Here is an 8500-nt window from a genome sequence, read left to right on the forward strand (position 1 = left end):
AAAAATAGGATATAAAAGGAAGATATAAAGGTGGGATATAAAATGAGGATGAAAAGATGATATAAGGGCAGGATATAAAAAGGAGGATAAAAAGAAGATATAAAATGACGATATAAAAGACATGCAAGAAGGTAGGATACAAAAGTAGGACATAAAAAGAGGACATAAGGGGAGCATATAAAAGAAAGGACACAAAAGCAGGATATAAAAAATGCTATAAAGAGGTTGTTCACCATAAAAGCTTTATCGCGACGTCTCTTTTGCAGTCGGGAATTTGAACCAAATTAAAAAAAGAAAAATATTGTTAGTGAATTTCTCTTTATTCAGTACAAAGAAATCGCATTCATTCATATAAATAATAATGTATAAGTAAAATGAAAACAGTCCAATGTATCGTTTTTTATTGTAATGATGGCGAAGGAATTTGAAACTGCATTAACCCTCTTACGCCGATTGGACGTATTAAACGTCGTGTCAAAATGTCTCCCGTATGCCGATTGGACGTATCATACGTCGGCTCAAAAAGTTTTTTTAAAAATTCGCGGAAAAATACTTATAGGCCTACCAGCCAAAAACTTTTGTATCACGCGCCTTGGGGGATGCTGGGAGTTCACGGATCAAGGCGTTGTTTTGTTTACAATCGCTACGCAGGGCGCGCAAGCGCGAATTTCTTTCTTATCGCATTAAAAAGTATCAGTGACACATCTCGGAAATTATTTCGTCACTTTGACATAATTTTTGCACCATTTTAAATTATCCTTTACATGAAGTATTATATATGAAAATGTGCGCAATTTTATGTAAAATACAACAAAAAAATACTCATGATTGTAGCTTTTATCAGTTTTGAAATATTTTCATATAAATAACGATAAGTGCAAAAATTTCAACCTTCGGTCAACTTTGACTCTACAGAAATGGTCGAGAAACGCAATTGTAAGCTAAAATTCTTATATTATAATAATATTCAATCCTTTGCCTTCATTTTGAAGAAACAAATTGGATGTCTCTAGCACAATATTTCGATTTATGGTTAATTTATGAAAAAAACGTTTTCCTTACGTTCGTGCGATAACTCTTCCGATAAATTTTTTCGTGCGATTGTCCTAATGTTTGCACCCTTTTAAATTTGCCGTTACATAAAGTTTTATATATGGAAATGTGCGCAATTTCATGCACAATACAACAAAAATCAACCCATGGTTGTAGCTTTTATCAGTTTCGATATTTTCATATAAATAACGTTAAGTGCAAAAATTTCAACTTTCGGTCAACTTTGACTCTACCGAAATGGTCGAAAAACGCAATTGTAAGCTAAAACTCTTATATTCTAGTAATATTCAATCATTTACCTTCATTTTGCAACGACTTGGAAGTCTCTAGCACAATATTTCGATTTATGGTGAATTTATGAAAAAAAAAATACATTTTCCTTACGTTCGCGCGGTAACTCTTCCGAAAAAATCAGAATTTTTTTGTGCGATTGTCGAAATGTTTGCACCATTTAAAATTAGCTGTTACATAAACTTTTATATATGAAAATGTGCGAAATTTCATGTAGAATACAACTAAAAATGATTGAATTGGTTGTAGCTTTTCTCTTTTTTCGAAATATTTGCATATAATTCACGATAAATAGAAAAAAAACCACGTTCGGTCACATTTGACTCTACCGAAATAGTTGAAAAAGCGCAACATTGTATCTAAAACTCTTACGGCCTAGTAATATTTCGTCATTTTTCTTCATTTTGAGACAAATTTGAAGTCTCTAAAACAATATTGTGATTTATGGTGAATTTTTGAAAAAATATATTTACCTTCACTCCGCGCGCCGATTCGCGGCCGCAAGTCTCCGAAATACGTACATCACATTATCCTAATATTTTGCTCCTTTTCATATTAGCCTTTTTATAGAGTTTCATATATCAAAATGTGCGCAAATTCATGACAAATACAATAAAAAATAATTGAAGGTTGTAGCCTTTTCCATCTCCGAAATATGTGCATATAAAAAACATATAATATAAAAATTTTAAAAGTCGAACATTTTGGTCAAAATTTAATAGCTCGTCCGAAATGGTCGAAATCTTGCAATTCTAATCTTAAACTCTTACAGTATCGTAATATTCAATCATTTTCTTAAATTTTGAAACAAATTGGAAGTCTCTAGAACATATTTAGAATTACAGTGAATTTTTTGAAATAATATTTTTTTACGTCCGCGCGTTACGAATTCGTACATCATTTGTGATAATATTTTTCCGGTGTTGCTTTTATTGTTTTACTATGTATTATATATCAAAAGGATTGCAATTTAGTGTAAAATACAACGAAAAAAAAAAATAACTCGTTAGCTTTGACCGTTTTTGCACAGCGTGATTTGAATACAATTATCTATGAATTTTTTTTTTCGCTACCATATATCGCATTTTTTACATATGATAATGATATTATTTTTCATTTCTGATGATTGCATACTAAACTTCAAGCAATGACAAAAAATGAGCCAAAAATGAACTCTTAATCTTCAAAAACTAAGCGCGCTGTGATTTTTTGAAAAAAATTATTTTTTCCACTTCCGCGCTCACTCCCAACGGCGCCGGCATACAGGAGAGGTTTTGATTTTTAGGGCTTCGGCGTAAGAGGGTTAATGAACAATCACGTATGAAGAACAGAGTCGATTTTTAATGATTAAGAACAAATCACAGACGCATTATTTCGCATGGAAAATTAATCAAATATAATGAACCGTACCTTCATTTTTCTTTGATTGAAAAGCATCATAGGCCCAGATAATTACACATTTAAACCATTGTACATTCCTCATTTATAAACACACATACACACGCACACAAACACTCGTGCCTGGGCATCTGTGTAGCCTGTGACACAGCCTCATATTGAAGCATTTGTCATTCGGCCCAAATATCTTCTGTCTGTCTTGAACAGTCTGCAACGTCTGTCTGTCCGTCTAGTATCCTCTCCGAGAGAGAGAGAGGCGGGATCATGTTCCCTGACAGATTGCTGTATCGTTCATAACAATGAGAATCATCTTATGCGGTACAGTTATTCCTTCACCTGATAAATCTCGTATAAGAAAGCATTAGGAGATATAATTTAGTAAGGTAACATGTAAAATATGTAGATAATGTTGAAACTCCTAGTTGAGAGAGAACATTTTGATATGACCGCAGGAAACAGGATATACAAGTTACAAGCTGAAGATAGGAAGGCTATAACACGCGCGGATAAGACTATGTAAATTGAATGCCGTAAAAATAATAATAATATTAATAATAATAATGTTCTTGAACCGTGCAGGACATTCGCTGTCACCATTCAGGCAAAGTCCTAAGTTTGTTTGTTTTATATACACCGAAGTTCTTAGATCATCGTCGGTCTTGGAGACGAGGACGTCGAGGAAGGGGAGCTGGCCTTCGTTGCTGAATTCGACAGTATAATTCAGCGAACTGCACTGCTGGAACATGCGCTGGACAGCTTCAACGTCTTGCAACAGTCGAATGTAGTCTAACAATTCTTATGCCCCGTCTGTGGATGTCCCGGTTCTTACGTTGGTATGACTTCTATGAAACTGTCCAAGAGGACTTCCTGTCACGCACAAGGAGGAGTAATTAAAAACCATACCATGACAGCACATCAGGAAGCTATCTCCCGCGACGGTATTATCAAGATACTAAGATAACAGGGAGGGCTTCTGACCAGCGACATTTATGACTGCTCGAGGCACTCCTCATACAGCAAGAAAAGCCCTCATTAAATACGACACAGGAAGTGCTTTTCCTCCCCACCTACTTAAGAAGACCCATGAATATAAATAATAGTATAATTAATATCAGACCGAGCAACACCCAAAATCAAGGAATACCAGATGAGACAAGCAGCCCAGCAGCTAATGACAATGCGAGCCCTAGCCTCGACGGTCTGCTAGGCTGCAACAGCGCGACCTTCAACGACGAGAAGTGTCTTGAAGGAAACTTCCTCCAACCAATAGCAGGAACGCATTGCGCCACCAACCAATGAAAACTCAGCGAGCGGTTGACCCCCCGCTGACCTGCCACTATATATTGAGTAGATTCCGACAGCTAGGCCTTAAAATAAACATAAATAAAACAAAGGCCATGACAATAAAAGCCCACAGACCGCCGCAACCACTGACAATAGGAGCTGAGCCCATAGAATGGGTAGACAGCTACATGTACTTGGGAGTTGTCATAGACCAGCAGCTAATTTTCAAGGAGGAAATCAAGTACTTGAGAGAAAGAGCAAATGCAAGACTGGCCGCCATGAGATACATGTCATCCCTGAAGGAGGGAGCAAATGAACACATACAAAGGAAGTACTACCTAACCTGCACCAGAACTTTGGTGGACTATGCTGCCCCCACTCTCATGAGGCTGACAGAGGCTATAAAAGAATCACTGGAGGTCATTCAAAACAATGCAATGAAGCTTATGCTAGGAGCACCCACATGGACAAGGCTGTGCAACCTCAGGCTTGAAACTAACTTGCCAAAACTAGAGGATAGGATTGCACAGCGAAATGCAAGCACAATGGCCAAGATGTTCCTCTCAGAAAGAGACTCCATCTCGAGGAAAAGAGCCAGAGAGGAACTTGCTAAACACCCAGAGATTCAAAGTTCGAGTTCCTATGGTCCAGACACAACACAGGGCACACAACAACTACCACCCTGGAAGAAGGACACTGCAATATATAAATACACATATCTGCCAAGAGCAAAAGAAGACTGCACAAGATAAGAGCTAAGAGCGGCAGCCTATGAAGCAATCAGAAACACTGAGACCATAGGGGAACAAACATACTACACCGATGGCACTGTAGATCCTGAGAATCAAACTACGGGAGCTGCAGTATATTCAAGAAACTTCACAGCCTACCGGAGGACCTCCAACCACGCCTCCACTATGCAGACAGAGTTAACAGCAATAAGACAGGCACTGCTGTACTCACTGAAGAATGAAGAAGGGTCTGTAATCATCCACACCGACTCAAAGTCCTCAATGCAAACCCTGCAACAACAGAAAAATAAAGAAAACAAGGCACTGCTGGCTGGAATTAAAACACTGCTGCACCAGCACAACGAAAGAGGAAGACCAGTCACCTTAAACTGGATACCCAGTCACATAGGAATTCCAGGCAACGAGAAGGCTGATGAACTAGCCGAAAGTACAAAACACATAGACAGAGTGCAAATACATATAAACCTGCACTGCAACAAATCAAGAATGCAATGAAACCAATCTGCAAAGAACACAAGGCGAATTAACAATGAACTTTACAGCCTTCAGAAATGAGAGGAACTTAAAAACTAACCTAAGTAAGCTAATACATTATAAAAAATTCTAAGACTTACTTACAATATATATATATATATATATATATATATATTATATATATATATATATATGTGTGTGTGTGTGTGTGTGTGTGTGTGTGTGTGTGTGTGTGTGTGTGTATAACAATATATTATTATTATATTATTATTATTATTATTGGAAAAGTAAATCCACAGTAATATGTCTGATCTGTTATTTAAAATACAAAGCAGAGAGCTTTCGAAGACCTGCACGGTCCTCCTTGTCAATCTCAAGGATTGACAAGGAGGACCGTGCAGGTCTTCGAAAGCTCTCTACTTTGTATTTTTAAATAACAGATCAGAATATTACTGTGGATTTACTTTTCCATTTTAGTTTATAACTCATGTGATTATGAGGTTTCTTTGGATTATTATTATATTATTATTATTATTATTATTATTATTATTATTATTATTATACAAAATTATTATTGTTATTATTATTATTATTATTATTATTATTATTATTATTATTATTATTATTATACAAAATTGTATTATTGTTATTATTATTATTACTTACATTGGTACTATTACCATTCCTATAAAGTGTGAAAACATGTAGAGAATAATATATATCTAAAGACATAAGTTCTACAAGATGGGAAATATTTAAAACTTTATGGAAATTTCTCCGATTATTATTATCATTTTCTTATCACCATAAATAAAAGAAAAACTTACCTATTTTATTCAATTACGCCAGAACACTAAAACCATATGACAAACCCACAAATCGAAATGAGTAATGTTCACCAACAAACCTCAGGTAACGTGAATGTTCAAATTGCTTCAGACAACTGAAGGCTAAAAGATATTCGCAACACATTAACAGCTGAGAGAACTTGGAGCTGTCATGTTCAAATGAGCGTGTTAGTGCTTTTCATATGAATTAAGATGAAGAGAGTAAATTCTATAGTGCAATAACCATTGTTGTCAAAATGTTACGCGTTACAGTACGAATATATAAGAGAGTGCAGATGTCGTTAGCTTGTTAATTTTCATCATGTACCTTTATTTTATGACGCAGTTGTAACATACAACAACTTTATTTGATTTTAACCCAATTAAAAAGATGTTAATATATCTTGGTGATATATGTACATATATATATATATATATATATATATATATATATATATATATATATTATATATATATATATATATATACGTATATATATATATATATATATATATATATATATATATATTATATATATATATTATATCACCAAGAAATATCAATCTTTTTAATTGGTTAAAATTATGTTACAACTGCGTCCTAAAATAAAGATACATGATGAAATTTCATTTTTAACAAGCTAACGACATCTGTACTCCCTTAAATTTCATGATTCGTACTGTAACACGTAACATTTTGACAACAATGGTTATTGCACTATAAAATTTACTCTCTTCATCTTAATTCATATGAAAAGCACTAACACGCTCATTTGAACATGACAGCATATATTTAGCTTTATTATAAAAATTACTGTGGTGTTTTTTGTAGGGCTTGGAATTAGACAATACATGTAAAACGTAGTTCGAGATACGAAAAAATCAACTTACGAAGGCCGCTTCAAAAACAGATTAATTTTCCTTTCCTGAGGCACTACTATATATATATATATATATATATATATATATATATATTATATATATATATATATATAAATATATATATATATATATATATATATAGTATATATAGTATATAATATATATATCATATATATATATATATATATATATATATATATATATATATATATATATATATATATATATATATATATATATATATATATATATATATATATATATATATATATAATATATATATATATATATATATATATATATATATATATATATATATATATATATATATATATATATATATATATATATATATAGTAGTGCCTCGCCTCAGGAAAGGAAATTAATCCATTTCGGCGCAGCCTTCGTAACAAGATTATATATATATATACTATATATATATATATATATATATATACTATATATATATATATATATATATATATATATATATACAGTAGTGCCTCAGGATATGAAATTAATCCATTTTGAAGCGGCCTTCATAACCTGATTTTTTTGTATCTCGATCTACGTTTTACATGTAAATTGCCTAATTCGTTCCAAGCCCTACAAAAACACCACAGTAAATTTTATGATAAAGCTAAATTGACCAATAAACAATGAAATACAACAATTTGGACCATTCAATACCTAACATAACCTTTATTTTAGTACCTGTAAATAAAGTGTATTAGTGTACAGGATACAAGTAATACTGTACGTACTTACTTTATAAAAGACATTAAAAAATGGCAGAAAACATTAACACTAAACTTTATGAAACACATTAACAAATGGCAGAAAACATTAACACTTAACTTTCCAAAAAACACAAAATTGAATTTCTTTTTTTTTTTTTCTTTTTCTGATTTTTACATATTCTTTTTACTTTTCTATACTTTATGTTTTTTACAAAATTTCAATTTCTTCACCACTTCCAATTTTCTGTTTTTTCGTATCACTTGGATCTTCCTCTTTGCTTACTACTAAAGGCCTCTTTAAAAAATAACTATCCAAGGAAGATTGCTTCTGCCTGCTTTTTCAAAATGTTCCTGAAATGACTCAGGCAAACATCATCGAACTGCGCAAGCATACGACCATGTGTAAGCCTTTTCGGGGTGTCTCTTTTCTACAAATTATTGCACTTAATGAAAAGCAGCTAGAACATCCTTAATTTCTGCCATTGCCATAGGATCCTCCTCCTCCTCCTCACCGCTGCTAGAGAACTCTTCTTGAACAACGTTATGTTGCATGGCCTCCAACTCCTTCAGGTCATCCATCGTAAGCTCCACTTGGTGCTCCTCGAGAAGGTCACTGATGTCGTCCTTGTCGACGACCAGCCCTGTGGACTTGCCGAGTGCAACGATCTCGTCAAGATCTGGTTGCGAAACAGTTTCAGGATCGTCTACTGTTTCTGAATCTGCATCAGCTTTGCCCACATTGAATCCCTCGAAGTCTCGGGCGGATACGGCATTAGGCCAGAGTTTCCTCTACGAAGAAT

The sequence above is a fragment of the Macrobrachium nipponense genome, chromosome 5 (genome assembly GCF_015104395.2).
Source record: "Macrobrachium nipponense isolate FS-2020 chromosome 5, ASM1510439v2, whole genome shotgun sequence".
NCBI lineage: Eukaryota > Metazoa > Arthropoda > Malacostraca > Decapoda > Palaemonidae > Macrobrachium > Macrobrachium nipponense.